Here is a 16,240-nt window from a genome sequence, read left to right as displayed (position 1 = left end):
TTTCTACCCCACCCACTTCAAAATAATATTCTGCTCCTCTATTCTTCCTGTCAAAGCGCACAGGCTCATATTTCCCCACATTGCATTCCATCTGCCAAATTTTTGTCCCCCATCTTATCTATTTCATTCTGCAGACTATCATCCTCACCAGAGATAGTAGGAACTGCAGATGCTGGTGAATCCGAGACAACAAGGTGCAGGGCTGGATGAACACAGCAGGTCAAGCAGCATCATAGGAGCAGAGAGGCTGACGTTTCGGGCCTTGACCCTTCAACTATTTTTATGTCATCTGCAAATTTGGTTATAATACATTCATTTCTCTCATCCAAGTCATTAAAATATATTGTAAATAGCAGTCCCAGCATAATGTGGCACACTACTGGTTACAGGTTGCCATCCTGAAAACATTCCCTTTATGTCAACGGCCTTCTAGAAGTTAACCAATTCTTAACCCATGCTAATATACCCTTCCAACACCACAGGCTCTTATTCTCAAGAGCCCAATATCTCATACCTTATCAGGCATCTTACATCTAAATGTGTTACATTCACTGCTGTCTTTATCCTGCTGGTTGCTTTCTCAAAGAATTCAATAAATTTGGTCAGGCATGATTTTCCTTTTCATGAAGCCATGCTGACTCTAATTGATCATACTGGGGGTTTCTAAATGCTCTATAACATTCTGTACGGTAGACTAACCCTTTCCCAAAAACAGACATTAGGCTAACTGGCCTACAATTACCGGTTTTTGTCTTTCACTTTTTGAATAAAAGATGTTAATATATTGAGAGTTTTATCCTCTGGGACTTTTCCAGAATATAAGCATTATTGGAAGATTATTACTAGGGCATCCATCTCTAACAACTTCCTTCAATATCCTAGGATGCATCTCATCAATGATAAACCCCCTAGACCTAGTCTCCATCCCTATTAGTTTCAGTTTTCCCAGCACTTTTTCCTCTACTGATATACTTATTTCCAATCCTCCTTTTTCCTATTGGAATATTTAGTAATTTGGAATGCTATTAATGTCTATTATCAAGACCAATGCAAACTGGTTCAACTTCTCTGCCATTTGCTCGTTGTTCATTATTTCCCTAGCCTCATTGTCCAAGAAGCCTATCTTCACTTTGACCTTTCTTCCTTCTTATATGTTTACAACACTACCTGCTGCCCGTCTCAACATTACCTGCTCATTACACATTATCAGATCGAAAGTAGTCTGATCCCTGGTTGGATCCAGAGATGGGAAAGAAACCTTGAGATATGAATTTTTGTGCCACTCTGTAGTTTTACCTTTACGGAGAAGGTCTTTCTTCCAAAGCATGTGGTGGTCACCTCTACACATACTGCCAATCCCCATCAAGCAAAAACTGGGAAACTCAGGAACAATGGAACTGAAATACGGCCTCCGTCCAAGAGACAGATGCTGCCAAAGCAATGCTGGACTGCACAGCAGCTTATAAGCAGGAAACTACATGTCAGATTGGGCCTGAAGCCACGATGTCTCACACACTTGTGTGAGAGCCAGCCATTATGTGACAGTATGCTTGCTCATCAGCAGATACCATATCATCAACACCATAAGTGAAAGAAACACTTGTATAATCACTGGATCTCTCAAAACATTTTAGAGTAAATGAAATATTTCTGAGCATATTCTGTTATAATTTGGGAAAAGCAACAGCCAGCCAGCCAATTTGCACACAGCAAGCACCCATAAATAGCAACAGGGTAATGACAGAGATAAAATGCTTTCATTGATTTTGACTCTGGAATAAATATAGACCTGGAATCTGGAAAATCTAATCCCTAATAGGGCCATGAAATTTGTGTCTTCCCAAGATGATAACACAACTGAGTATATCACCCCAAGGAAAGCACCTCCAATTGCGATACATGACCTAGAGTGTCAGCCTTGATTTTTATGAAGGCCTAGAACCTTTAACCCTGTAACTCAGAAGTTATTAACTGAACAAATGCTCACAGTCTTACGTATATCAATCTTGAATACTTAAATTTACAACTGCATGCACTGTGAAGGCAACTCAATTTTCCAAAACACCACTAATAGATCTAATAGACTTTTTCTGCTAGGTGCAGTGATCCAAGAAGTTACAGTCAATTTTTAAATAAGGCCCTCGATTTCAGCAGTCAGGCGTAGCCAACTTTCAACTTGTTTTAATCTAGGGATTGACCTATAATGAATGAGACATAATACACAATGTAGATCAAGCTCAACGCTCTACTTAGTTCCACTACCACGCAAACCTAAATCAATTTGGGGAGGATAATGCACCAATTGTCCCGGAAACATGTGAAGGTTACTTCAGTAGTCAAGTTTTCTTGGACTGCCTTTTTCGCTATCAATACTCCTCTTGTCACAGGATTAGCTACAGCCATTCTAATACAACCTCAACTACCAAGCTTGATTTGATTTGATTTACTACTGTCATGTGCACTGAGGTACAGTGCACAGTATTGTCTTTGCAGGCAGATTGTACAAGTGCATCAGGGTAACAAAGTGCAGAATACAGTGTTAAAGCTGCCGAGAAGGTGCAGAAGGATTCACAGCATTAATATTTGAGAGATCCATTCAAAAGTCTGATAACAGTGGTGAAGCAGCAGTTCTTGAATCAGTTCATACATGTATTCAAACCACACAGTAAAAAAGATTCAAGCAGAAGAAACAGAATGACCATTCAAAGGCAGTGAAGGATAAGCAATAAATCCCAGTCTTAGCAAAAAATGCTTATACCACATGCCACTTGTTAGATTAGTGATCTGATGACTTTCATTTACCAAGCTTTGCTCAATATCCCTTCATATACTTACCCAAAAAAACTGATCTTTAACCCAGTAAAGTTCCTCTAATTTAACAATTAAATCCTCTCTTTGGAGGGGAGGTAATGGGAGGACAGAACTCCAGACAAGCACAACATGTTGCATTAAGTGCTTCCTGATTTCACATCCAAATGGTGTATCTTCTTCACAGCAGAGAAAACCAATCTTAATCAGAATGTTTTAGTCTTGTCTATTTACTATTATTCACCCCTTAACTGCCATGGAGAGAAGATTCCACTGAAACCATTGGGAGTTCCTAGCCCACAATATCTAACAAGACAAGACTACTAGAATGGGATAAAGATCTAGTTTAGCAATCTGAATTCAACAATCTTGAAAAGAAAGGAAATTAAACTTAATTAACATTTAATGAATACTGCAATTTGAGATTATTACACTTGATTTTTTAAATAATACAAAACATTCTCAGCTTCGCTAAGTTCAAAACATGTAGAATGGGGCCTTGCAAAACCAGCATGGACAGAACCCTGAAGTCCTTAACATCCAGTGTGAATTATCAGATGCAAAGGCCTCACATTTTTGGACTGTAGACCAAAATTGGTCAAAGATACTGTTTAAATCAAGTAAACTGTGGAATAAACACAGAATATCACAGAAACACAGCAGGTCTGGCAGCATCTGTGGAGAAAGAAACGGAGCTAATGTTTTGAGTCCAGTATGACTTCTGTGTTTACTCTATCTAGTCCTGTTAGAATTTGTTTCAATGAGATTCCCCACTCATGCATCTAAACTGGGCGATTTATGAAATTTTCACATTTGTGACAACTACAGGAAGTGAAGTTTGGTTTCCAGTGCGCTACTCCAGGGAGTGGTGACAAAGGTTGCAGGTTTGTCATTAGTGGTGGAAGTAAATTAACTATCAACATTCAGAAACATACTGAGCTTCAATGATTTTTCTAGTAAAAAGTGAGTCCATGACAACACTAATTACCATCTGGAGACTGCAGTTTAGTCAGATGTTGCTTCCCAAAAATGATCCCATTGATAGTTCTTGGTTTCATCAAATCCAACAAGATTTGATGAACTACACTTTCCTTAGAATGTGTTTATAAAGTAGCACAATTCATTTGTTCCGCAATATATTTCAGCCATTTCTGCAGCCCAGTTGCATTGCAAAGTCTCAATTTCTCCAAGAGAACTAACTACGGCAAAACAAACAATATCTGACCTCAGAGATGGTCACTGATGTGTGAAACATACTGCCCATGGCATCAAGAAGTGGCAAGGTCTAGTTGCTACAGGTGTGCTTAGAAAGAACAAGAGGAGGGATTTGTTGCAAAACAAAGTGCACGTGCTTTTACGAGTTAACTGCCCAAGCAGCAAGACACCATAGACTGTTAAAATTCAACCTGGCTGCATCCAGCAAGCAGCAGCCTGACTCCTGGACATTTTAGGAAAAAAACCTGGCATTCTGATATCTGTAAAATCCCAGTCATCCCCACCCAAAAACATATGCTGCCTCATTGCCATTTTAGCCACATTTCCAAAGCTTCACATGGCTGGGGTGGAGATCACAGTTCCTTCTCAACTTTAACAAAGTGCTCATTTTAAATCACTCCTGTAGATTTTTAAAATTGATTCCTGGGATGTGCGCACTAAAAGGCTGGCCTAGTCAGCAAAGCCTTTCTCCAATAACCCTCAAGAAGGCAGTGGTGAGCTTCCTTCTAGAAGTAGAATCTATTTAGTGTAGCTAATTTCACAATGTTTGTGAGGGGAATAATAATACTAATACAAATAATTTTCCCAATTACTTCAGCAAACTGCTAAGCAAACCAGCCATCATCCAGGAAGCTGAGTAAGTTCTACACCAAGTCTTCTGCCAAAGGAGCTACCTGCCAAGTTTTGCAGCTGGGATGCAACAACTAAGATCATGAGGCTAGCGAGTTTCTGCTACCGATTTCTCAGTTTCTGCTAACTCCAAGCTTACAACCTTCTGCTCTGAGAACACAAGGTGTCCCCAACCTTTCTTACTTCCTTGCGCAATTGAATTCAGTTGTTTAAAGTGATGCTGGAAAAACAAGCTTCTGTACTTCGGTAGTATGCATGACTAGTTCAAAAACACTATCAAGAATACTAGTGCATATTTGTCACTCAAAAACAAACCTGAGTCAATTCAGCATTACTTACCAAAGAATCCTTCACGACCTCACTGGTGTAAAAAGCTGAAGGCAAAAGAATGGAACAAAAAAGTGGGTTAGGAAGCAATTTGTGAAGAACTTCTAAAAATCTAACTCAATAGTTAACAACCAGTCACAAAACAAATTGCTGTGAACATCAGAAACTTATCGAAACCACCTCTATCCACTTCAAAAACATTACATCATCAAACATAAAAAAAGCTTTGAATTAGATTTCAAATTCATAAAACTAGGTTTCTTTGAAGCCATGGACAAACTGCCAGAAGAAAATTAGTATTTATGAAGTTTCATTCAATCTTAATAGCTTGAAGACAAGATTTAGATCGGTTCAATGCTGTATTTAAGTCAATTCAACAGCAGTTAAGATAGTCCCTCAATCATAAGTCACACCTTGTCAGACTGTCAGAAAGTAGAGGAACATACAAGGGAGAAGAAAAAAGTCTCCAAAATCTACAGAACTGGAGGATAGAAACTGATTCCAGCTGATGAAAGTTATCAGATAAGTCATAATCCAGATCAAAATTTAGGAACTCACACCAGGTTATTTTTAAACACAGAGGGCAGTTACTGAACACAAGGAGATTGTGGCTAATAGTACAGTTGGACTGCCAGTGGAGTGAGCACTGCAGTGTCCCAAGTTCGAATCCTGTGATGGGAGACAGTTAAATTGGATTTCAGCAGAAATCTGGCATAAGAGTCTGATAGCGACCTGAATGCAGATTGTTGCATTAAAAAAAAAACACATCTGGCTCGCTAATATTCTTTAGGGGAGGAAATCGGCCATCCTTACCCCGTTTTGTCTACAGCAATGTGGTCAACTCTTAATTGTCCTCAAATGACTCTGACAATCTACTCAGTTGTATCAAACTGCTACACAGTCTGAACAAAGGAATGAAACCAGGCAGACCACAAGTATCAACAAAGACGCCAAAAATGACAACTGCAAATATTGCGTCATCACTGTAAAATCCTCCTTACCAACACCTTGAGTCAATGATGATGCTTGTGCCAAATTTGGGAGAGTCGTCTCATGAACTCACCAAACAACATCCTGACATGGTCATGCTCACAAAATCGTACCTTTCAGACAAATGTCCCAGAGCCCACCATTACTATCCTTGATGTACAGTAGGACCCTGGGGAGTATTGAGGAATAAAAGGATTTTAGCATGCATGCCCACAGATTCGCAATTCCTCAGATAAGAAGCAGTCTATACCCAAATAGATGAAAACCTGGACAATATCCAGGTTTCACATAACACATGAAAAGTAACATTCATGCATAATCTACGCTCCAGAATGTTTAAGGAAGTGGCCTTGAAATTTTGGACATGTCAATAGGCATCTTTGAAGATTCTACAGACTCAAAAGTTCCAACCAATTCGCAGTTTGCTCACATAACTCCATTACTGAAAAAAGGGAAGTTAGACTGACTAGCTTGACATCAGTGGTGGTGAAAATGCTAGATTCTACTTTAGAAGATTTAATAGCAGAGCACTTGGAAAACAGTGACAGAACTGGATAGAGTCAGTGTGGATTTACAGAAGGAAAATCATGCTGGAGAAACCTACTGGAACTTTAAGGATATAACTAGGAGAGTTACTAGTCAAGCCAGTGGATATGGCTGACCTGGGCTTTCAGAATGCCTTAATTAAAAGATTGCACATTAATTTTACGTGTTATTGTCTTTTAAGCACATTTCGGACTGAAATGAAGAGAAATTTCTTCACCCAGACAGCGTGATGAGCTTAGGGAACACTATCATAGAAAGCAGTTGAGGCCAAAACACGGAATGTCTTCAAAGGAGGAGTTAGAGATACCTCTTGGGATTAAAGGAATCAAAGGAAATAGGGCAAAAGCAGCAACAAGGTACTGAGATATAGTAGGAACTGCAGATGCTGGAGAATCCGAGAGAACAAGGTGCAGGGCTGGATGAACACAGCAGGCCAAGCAGTATCATAGGAGCAGGAAGGCTGACGTTTCGGGCCTAGACCCTTCATCAGAAAAGGTACTGAGCTGGCTGATCAGCCATGATCATGTTGAATGACAGAGCAGGTCTGAAGGGCCAAATGGCTGACTGCTGCTCCTGTTTTTATGTTTCCATTTGACAAGTGTCAGGCTATATCCTCTCCAAAGAAATAATCTATCCATCACCACGCAATGGAAATACCATGACCAAATGCCTTACCGATATCCCACAGTTACTACTGACCAAAAACTGAACTAGACTAGCCATACACTGGCTACAAGCACATGTAAAGGGCAGGGAATCCTGCAACAGGTAAAACATCTGACTCTGGAAAGGTGAGTCCATCATCCACCCATGCTCAGGAGCATGCAGGAATACTCCCTATTTGCCAGGCTGAGTGCAGTTCCAACAACAGGTAAGCAGCTCCATATCAACCAGAATAAAGCAGCACATCAATATATTTTCATTCCCCGTACCCCACCATTGCTCTGTAGTAGAGGTGCGTACAATCTACAAGATGCACTGAAGAAATTCACCCAAGACTCCTTAGATAGCACCTTCCAAACCCACATTAACTAGAAGGATAGGACAGAAGATACAATGAGAGCATTATCACCTTCAGGTGTCCCTCCAAACCACTCACTATCCCGACTTGGAAATATATCGCCGTTCCTTCAGTGTCACTGGGTCAAAATCCTGGAATTCCCTCCCTAACAGCATTGTCGGTCTACCTACAGCACATGGACTGCAGCGATTCAAGAAGGCAGCTCACCACCCCGTTCTAGAGCAACTAGGGATGGGAAATAAATGCTGGATCAACCAGTGATGCTCTCATCCCAAGAACAAATAGAAAAAAGAACCAGGAATGATTCAATCCCATTTCCAATAATTTCTTTTAGAGAAAGCTACAGTTTACTAATCAGTTGTCTTCATTCTTGAACTTCTTACTCAACTGGCAAGGCTATAAACACTTCCTTAAGTGTAAGTTGGCATATTCACTGGATGTGATTTTTCACTCCACAATACAGAGGCACTGGCTAACTAGTTAGTTTTTCTTACAGACCTTGAAGAAAACGACCCTTAAGTAGTGAGAAAAGGGGGAATTTCTTCAGCCACAGGGTGGTGAATCTGTACAACTCATTGCCACAGAGGGCTGTGGAGGCCGTGACATCGAGAACCTATCTGTCATAAATATACTCAACTAGTACGGCGAATCAAGGGTTAGAGGTAAAGACAGGAGAATAGGGTTGAGAAACATGACAGTCATGATCAAATGGTGGCGTAGATGCAATGGACTGGATGGCCTAATTCAGCTGCAATATTTTATATGAGGACGGTCTGAAAGCTCAGCGCCTTTTGAGCCTCGTTTTGGGTTTGACAGCTTGGTGACTGAAAGCCAAAAAATTTTTTCATTGGCCAATGCAAATTACCAATATCCTTGGGGATTTCAAGACTAGGGAGCATATTTAACGTGAGGGGAGAGAAATTAAAAAGGGAGGCATGGGGGGACAGTTGTTTACAGAAGGTGGTTTGTGTGTGGAATGAACATCCTGAGGAAGTGGTGGATGCCGGCACAGTTACAACATTTGAGACATTTGGATAAGTACATGACTAGGACGTGTTTGGAGAAATATGGGCCAAGCGCAGGCAAGAATGACTAGTTTAGTTTGGGATAATGTTTGGCATGGACTGGTTGCTCCAAAGGGTCTGTTTCCATGCCCTATGACCACGACTGCTCGAACGCAGCCTTGATGCCAAGGGCTGTCACTCTCACCTCACTTCTGGAATCCAGCTCTTTTGTCCATGTTTGAATTGATGCTATAAGAGGTCAGGAGCTGAGTGGCCCTGGAAGAACCCAAACTGGGTGTCACAGGAGATTATAGCTGAGCAGATGTTGCTTTATAGCACTGTCGATGACACCTTCCATCACTTTACAGATGATGGAGAGTAGACTGAAGGGACGTTAATTGGCTGGATGGATTTGTCCTGCTTTTCACAGAGGACATGCCTGAGCAGTTTTCCATTGTTGGGCAGGTGCCAGCGTTGTAACTGTATCCAAAGAACCTGGCTAGGGGAAGCAGCAAGTTCTGCAGCCCAAGTCTTCTGTACTGTTGCCAGAATGTTGTCGTCAGGGCCAATAGCCTTTACACTATCCAGTGCTTCAAATGCTTCAGCCTTATGTTTTGCATTGAAGTGCTTTTACCAGTTATATCAGATCTCTCATTCAAATTTGAATGATTCTTTGACCTACTGCTACTTCCTTCTTCCTTTAGGCTTTTCTCTAACCAAGTCATGTTGTCTGATTTCTCTCGCTCTTTGGAACTCAAGGTTTTAAAATTACATTTCTCCTTTTAATACCCTTTCTTACTTTCCAATTCAAATTTTGCATTTTCCTTTCTCATTTCCTTCCCTCCCTTTCCAGGGCACTTTCCTACCAATTCAAGTTTTATTTTTTTTCTAACTGAATGCTAGCTAATTCTAAAAGTGGCATCTCAATTTCAAAATTCCCTCCTTTTAATTCTAAATACTGGCTGACTGTTTTAAGCATCTCATCCTTAAAGATCCTACTTTTACTTCAACCTTTAGTTTGTTTGCCAAGTCTTAATGTAGCCTTAGCCAAAGATTTCAAACAATCCCATGTAAATTCCATTTTCAACTCCCACAAAAGTCTGAAGTCAAAGCCTTTTGAACATCCTGCTCTTTATATTTCACAACTTCAGCTTTTAGATCTTGACACAAATCATTTGCTTAGAAGATACAGAGATCGGTCCTAAATTCAATAAAGAGATAGCAAGAACTGCAGTGATGGAGTCAGAGTCGATACAGTGTGGAGCTGGAGGAACACGGCAGGTCAGGCAGCAGAGAGCAGGGGAGTCAATGTTTTGGGCCCAAAACATTGACTCTCCTGCTCCTCTGATGCTGCCTGACCTGCCGTATTCCTCCAGCTCCACACTATCGACTAAATTCAACAAATTTCTATGCCACAGAGGCCCCAATTGGTTATGATACCAGTGAATGGTATCAATGGACAAGTAAAGATCCCAAGGTGAAACCTGGCTTCTCAGACCGCAAATTTTATCTTTTCCATTTCATTACCACTGCGGTCATTCACTGGATGAAATCTACACAATACTGCCAATATATTTAAAAATATGAACATACGAATCAGAAGGAGTAGGACATCTATTCAGACCATTCAATAAGATCATGACCAATCGGATTGCAAACTCAAAACCACATTCCTGCCTGGTCCAGTGATATTGTGCACTTTTACTTAAGAATTGATTCACTTCTTTTTTAAAAGATACTCAAGGGCTATGCTTTGACCACCATTTCTAAAAGGGAATTCTAGAGACTCATGACCCTCCAAAAAAAAAACTCATCTGCTTTAAATGGACAATCCCTGACTTTGAAACAGTGACATGTAGTTCTCGATTTTCCACAGCTACCTTCAGGATTTTACATGTTTTGATCAAGTCACCTTCTGAATTTCATGAAATAACTTCTTTAGCTCCAGTTAATACAAGCTTGACCTGTCCAATATTTCCTCATAAGGCAAACTCACGCATTCCGTTCATCTCGTGAAAGTTTTCTGATTGCAGCTGTCAGCCACCTTCCTAAGCACACATTCTTCATTCTGGTTCATGTAGAATTGGAAGTGGAATTGCCAACCGAACAGCACCCATCCCTTTTGGTCATAGCCAGTCACAGAGATCAGCTTTTTCCCATTGGGGAACTTAACCCCAGGCTACTGTAAAATAGGTGGCAATACTAATTACTATATCAATGAGTGACCTCCTGGTTTTCTCTTATGGAAATGGCTTGGTTTATTACACAAGACAATGTGGGGGAAAAAAAAAAGTTCAGATTTTTTTTTCTCCAGCAATATATATTTTACAAAGAAACCTGGTGAAGCATCACTCATATCATCACTGTTTAATCTCTTACTCAGTTGATGAAGATCACAAGAGTTTCCTTTCAGCACATTTACCAGGTGGGATTCTCTCCATCTCCCCGTGAAACACAGTCTACCTCACTGCCCTTGGGGGAATATTCAGAACTTTGTCCAGTGCTGTCTACTTGGGCTGCTAGAATAGCTTAAGATGTCTTTATGGAATATACACTCTGCAGGCTGCCAAAATTAAACTGCCCTTCTGCTGTCATGGATGTTTCTTTCACAATTGACCCCGCTTCAGGCTTCGTTCTGTCATCCACAACAGTTCAACTAAATGAATTCAAATTCGTACCAGATAGCTTGTCTAGTAATTTAGAGCGAGTTATAATTTCTTGAAAAGTCCGAATCGACCCATTTCTAAACAAGGTTTCTGACCCTTGAATAAAAAATAAGTCACATTCAGAGAAGTAGAAAATCAAGACCTCATTTAATCTACTTCAATTTTGCATACAATAATAGTATTAGCATTCTTCATGGGGAAGATAGCATGCACTGTTTTAAAGGGGGTTCCTGTGGGGCAGTGGTAATATTCCTACCTTTGAACAAGGAGGCCTGGGTTCAAGTTCCACCTGCTCTAGAGATGCGTAAACATCTGAGCAGCTTGAACAGAACAATAAGTTTTTTTTTAAATTTAAAGAGGATTCTTGAGGCACAGTGGTAATGACCCTACTTCTGAGCCAGGAGACCCAGGTTCAATTCGCACCTGTTCTGGAGGTGTGTAATAACATCTGAATAGCTTGATTAGGAAATATCTACACTGCTTTAAAGTGAAAGCAGCCTGCCAAACATGCATCCAAGTAATTCATCAGATGTCCCTCAATATTTTAACGCAAGAAGCTGATCATTCTGATCAGCTGTTAAATTAGGAGGAGATTTCACCAAAGAAACATACCTTCTAAAAAAGGTGACCATTACTTCCACTGAGGCCACCACAATTTTAGCAAATTCGGATCATAAAACCTACGTGCATCCACTTGAGCTTACCTTTATAGACCTTTGCATCATCACACAAATGTAGACAAAAGTAGGTGTCTAAAAGATGGGATCCATTCTTGTTAATGATATTTCTGGCTGCAATACTGCGCAGATGTCGAAGCCGTCGCTAAAAATGACAAAATAAAATTTAGATTGTTAAATTTGTAGTATTGACTTTCACCAAGACATTTTTTGTCCTGTACCATTTTGAATATTCAATCACATAGGATTTTAGAACCTTCAAAAATCAGTCCACAAAAATATCTGTGAACTCTGCACACAAGATTCTGATTTCTGGCTTGTTTTGACATATGCTCAAGGCAAGAAATGCAGGTTTTCCCCACTTCAGATTCAGGATAAAATGATCCAAAGCCTTGTCATAAAAAATATACACAAATCTCAAGCCATTCCAAAGCACCTCAGAGGCAAGTAAGTGCTTCTGAACTGCACAGATCTATCAGAGAAAATGTGATAGCAAGATCCTAAGAGTAGCAATAAGTCAATGACCTAGTAACTGATTTTACTGATGTTGGTCAGGGGTAGCAGCCAGGGCACTGCAGACAATCTACTTTAAACACTGGCTTTTATATCGATCTAAAAAAGGGCATTCAAGCTTCATTCTTTGCCCGGAAGACAAGGTTTTCAGCAGTGCGGAAGTCACTAAATGCGCTACTCACTAAATGCACTACTCAAATTGTCAGCTCAGATAACAGCTCTGAAGTTCCAGAGCAAATACCTACGATATTTGACATCATACTGCCTGGATGCTACAAATTAAACTTTTCTGGCCATTTAAAACAGAACCATGACCATTAATGTCACTGCAGCATTAAACAGCGCATGAATTTTGCCAAAGATGAGAAAATTTAACGTATGAACTCAAAGTTCAAGTTAAACATCCTCGCGACAATTCAGCACAATAAGCAGCTTGCCTCATGCAATGAAAGACATGCAAGTTATCAACGGTGACCATGTACCCAATACAGTAACATTTTTGAAGCAAAGTGCTTGGGACAGCCCAAAATCAAAGGACTTAACACACGTCTTTCAAGCTACTATGGAGTACTTTGCTGTAATTAAATACAGGAGAACAGATTGAAGCACTTGGCACTAACCTGTGCTCCAGTGCTTGAAAAGACTTGCAAGTTGTAGACATGATTGGGCTAAAGTACAAAGACAAGTAAATATCTCAACCCCTGCTGGGCCTCAGGGAGGAATCAAGTGACCTATCACAAGATTGACTGGATCTTCAGTTACAGTGTGATCAATAGCTTAAATGAACGCAAGCCTTTATGAATAAAAGAGCACAAAGCCTCCTTCTCTAGTGACCCAGTACACTTGTTTGAGATAAAAACCAAGTTGTGGGAAAACTCAGCCAATCTGACTGTTCTACTCCACTGAAGCTGCAATCTCAAAATCCAAAATGACTCTTCATAAATATTATTTCAGACAGCCAAAATGCAGACCATTTTGATTTTGTACACTTGGATGTTGATTAGGACAGGAACAGGAGGTCCTCTGATAGCAAAACCCAGAAAAGGGGCAGTATAAAACAAATGTGACTTTATCAATTAGCTGTCGAGAATATTTACGTTAGCAAAAACCCAACAGGCAAGCAAAACTGTCTTTGTTTATCCAACCAGATTTTATAGGCTCCTTATGCCACGTGCAGGATTTAGTGGCTATACATTTCCATTCAATCCTTTCACCCCTGTGGGAGATTGTATTATGATTTTCTTTACCAACTCACTCACATGCACTCCAATCTTTACTACACCACATTTCCAGTCAGTCAATCATTCATAAAACTGTTTTTGCAGTACATTTTATGCTCAAGATAAACTAAATTAAATATTCCTTCCCAGGCTGTCAACCCATTACCGTTTCTTTACACCATTCAATTCCTATTGGCCCCACACTGCAAGCTTTGACACCTGGTTCGGTATCAAGGATATCCCTGAATTAAGTGTCAATGCTGTAACCTACTCAGAACAATGCCATTTCTGCAATTGTGTCTCCATAACTCACTTAAGACTATGGAAAGATAATATTGATTAACCCTTTGTAACCGTCTCTCGGGACCTGAATAGGCTGCAGGACATCAAACAGTTTCCTCCACTAGCATGTCCCTACACTCTGCTGCCCTACACTCTGCTGCTTTTTCATCTCTTTGAAATTTCCTTATACACTATTTCTATAACACTGTACTACTTATTTCTGACTTTTATTTAGGATTACGTTCTTGTACTAACATATGGATTTACACTTTTTAAAATACATTAATTGGGCCAATACTCCCTTTAAGAAACTTACTATCAGAATAGCACTTCCATGAAACTGAATGTATAGGAACTGATATAAAACAGCAATAATCGATTAAATCTCACAACCCAGCTGCAGATCAGTATAACATCCTCTTTTTATTTAGTACACGTATAATTTCCCACTTGAGATCACATAGGTCTACTATTTCTACTAACATTACTAACTTTAAAGACAAAAAGACTAACACCTTAACTATGCAAACTCAGACTGGACAGATATTGTAATCCATTAGGAGTAACAGCAAGTGCTTAAACTATTTCCTGCTTCCCCAGGACAGATGTTACACAAACTTGCGTACAAAAGATAATGATGTGACATCATACTGCTGAAATTTTATATGTGAAAACTGTATGACAGAGGCTACTGTAAAAGCGTACTTTGGATTCCATCACCACCTCGAACTGTGCCACTGCAGATGCTCAGAAAGAGGCTATTTTCACCACTAACATCTTGTTGTTATTGAACACGATCTCACAACCACTATCCCAAAACTATGGGACTTAATCAAGGGTGCAATATACAGCTTTCCACTGACATGGACTGGATCGGATGCCGCGTCCCTGTCATTTATCAAGGTAACTTGCAATTACATAGCACCATGCCATCCTTTTGGCAAGTATAGAAGTACAGCTCTCAAGTAACAACTTAGTCTGTTTCCATGATACAACTAGAAGGATAAACATTGGCCACTGCACTGGATGCAGTTTGGGATTGCATTTCCTTGTTCTTGCTCAAATGTTGTCATGGGATATTTTAAGTACATCAAAATTGGCAGACAAGGGCTTCAGCTTAATATTTTATTCAGAGTCTGGACCTCTGACAATGATTCACTCCCAGTTTCGCACTAGATTCTCAGTTTGAGAAACTGTGCATTCAATTTTGAAGCTAAAGTGCTACTAAACCAGTATGATTCAGAGAATATCAAAGTCCTGAAGATTAAAAGACGAGTATTTCATCTTGTCCCAGCTCAAGTGATTACAAAACTACAGCATACAAAATGTGCACTAATTTAACTAATGGCGATGTCTCTTACACATTTGTGAGAATGGCAAGGTCCCAATGGAGTTTTAGAATAGGTTTTACTGTCACATGCACTCAAGTAGAGGGATAAATGAGTATAGCAAAGAGTGTACAAAGTCACTGTCTTAGGTACAACAGTACCCAGGTACAAAATTAGGTGTTTCTTTATTTTTTGAATTTATAAAGCTATAATGTTCAGTATTACAGTCCTTCTAAAGCAGAGAGAGACCAGTCAAATCCACACTGGGCTTCAACTCAGGTTGAACAAAAGTCTTCAATATATACTTAAAGATGAGCAATGCCAAGGAAAAGATCTAACTGCTCAAAAAAAAAAGTGACGAGAGTTGATCTTATTTGCCCATCACCATTGCAGTACTTGCACAATATAGTGATAACAGAGCTAACCAATCATAGCAATCAGTCTGCATCACTTGGAGGATATTAGCTCTGACCAGGGCTCAAAGAACTTCATGGCTATTGTCACAAGTTACGGTCTCAAAATTTGTTAAATTAAAATGAAATGTTAAGGCTAAGTGATCTGCCATTGAAACATGTGCACACAACGCAGAGGCGAGGAGGAATTTCTTCCGAAGGTAGTGAATCCGTAGAATTGTGTCACAGAGAGTCACTGAAGCTTGGTCATTCAGTATATGCAAGACTGAATTACAGATTTTTTGATAGTAAAGTGGAGTCAACTACCACAAGGTCAACTGTAATTTCATCATTTGGACTAAATGGTCTGCCTCTGTTCCTATGTTTTATGGTCTAAAAGCTTTCAATGCTATGGGTTCCCACTCCCGCCACCACAGCAAAAAAAGTAATACCTTACTGTTCTAAACCCAAAGTTTGTTAGTGCTTTTCAGTGTTTCCTCTGTTCATTTACAAAACTCACAATGCAACGAATTTCCATCACATGATTGACTGCCTCAGATTTAAAACCCTACAGAGCTCTCAAGCTGCCCAACTATATACGGTCCATTTAAAAAAAAAGGA

The sequence above is a fragment of the Rhincodon typus genome, chromosome 6 (genome assembly GCF_021869965.1).
Source record: "Rhincodon typus isolate 14 chromosome 6, sRhiTyp1.1, whole genome shotgun sequence".
Lineage (NCBI taxonomy): Eukaryota > Metazoa > Chordata > Chondrichthyes > Orectolobiformes > Rhincodontidae > Rhincodon > Rhincodon typus.
This window is presented reverse-complemented; position numbering follows the sequence as displayed.